The 1,193-nt window shown below is 50.6% G+C and overlaps 1 protein-coding gene across 7 annotated transcripts in view; it reads right to left on the bottom strand.

Annotated features, from left to right (window-relative positions):
• Positions 1–1,193, bottom strand: part of ATE1 (arginyltransferase 1) — a 97,766-nt gene that overhangs the window by 18,191 nt on the left and 78,382 nt on the right. The window lies entirely within an intron of this gene.

Genomic DNA, 1,193 nt, shown 5'->3' with positions numbered 1-1,193 from the left:
CCCTGAGGGCCAAAGAACCCTCAGCGATTCAGCAAGGGCACAGAGAAAACCCTAAGCTGTGAACTCCAGTCAGGAGTTTGGTCTTTCATTTAACAAGGATGAGAATGCAATTCTTACTCTGGATAAGGCTCTAGAAAAGGGCAAAGCCCCTGAAGGAATAACTCAGTGAAAAGCACTGAGGTTGTGTGTGTGTGTGTGTGTGAGAAAAAGTTCCTCAAGTGATCATTTATCTAGTCAAAAAGCAATTCTCAGCAAACTCCCCAAACTTGGTATCATACAGATTATGGCTCATATAAAATCAAGATTAAAAAACAGGTAAAATGCATTTGTTGAACATTAAACACACATACGTACATATCCCAATAATCCCAATGTGTCCAGGTGGCACAATGGTTAAGTGGTGGCTATTAACCCACCAGCTGCTCCACGGGGCAATCGGCTTCTGTGACAGTGCCAGCCTTGGGAAGCTGGGGAGCAATTCTCTCTGCCCTAAGGGTCGCGGTGGGTCAGAGCTGACTCAGTGGTCCACAACAACAGCAAATGACACAGGGGAAAGAAGAGGGCAACAAATGAGCAGACAGCACTAACTGAGCAGTAGTAAGAACACCGGAGGACAGCAGGAGTGCAGCCCAGAGCCCACGACCCCGGAGCGCCTCCTTTCCCTAACGTGGGGCAACCGGTGGGGCTGTGGCTCTCAACCACCTTTCTCACACGGCTGAGTTCTAGCCGATGGAAGCAGCAGAGTAACTGGCTCAGAACAAAAGGCTCTACACCCAGGACTGGCTCCCACCAATCCCCACACATGACCCTTCACGACGGCCTCCCTTCCAGTGGGCTGAGTCCTGCTGAGCAGCAGGTCTCAACCTATAGGTCACGACCCCTTTGGGGGCCTAAACGACCCTTTCACGGGGTCACCTAAGACCACTGGAAAACGCGGATTTCCGATGGTCTTAGTAACCGAGACACCGCTCCTCTATCCATCTCCAGGCGGGTCCGCCCACACGCAGATACGCCCACCTACGAGTACCTGGCCTGAAGACTGTTACCCATGCTACCCCATGCTTCAAGACAACATTTCATTTATTTGTCATTAGAAATACCAATATACCACGATGCGGAGGCACCAGCTCTTCTTCCATTGGCCAGCTTTGCATGTTTTTGCCTGGGATGACTAATGACACCATGGGCTGAGT

This window comes from Echinops telfairi, unplaced genomic scaffold (assembly GCF_000313985.2).
Source record: "Echinops telfairi isolate 266 unplaced genomic scaffold, ASM31398v2 ScPeMD7_70;HRSCAF=299, whole genome shotgun sequence".
Taxonomy (NCBI): domain Eukaryota; kingdom Metazoa; phylum Chordata; class Mammalia; order Afrosoricida; family Tenrecidae; genus Echinops; species Echinops telfairi.
Note: the sequence above shows the minus strand (reverse complement) of the source record. Positions and strands in the feature narration are given on the sequence as shown.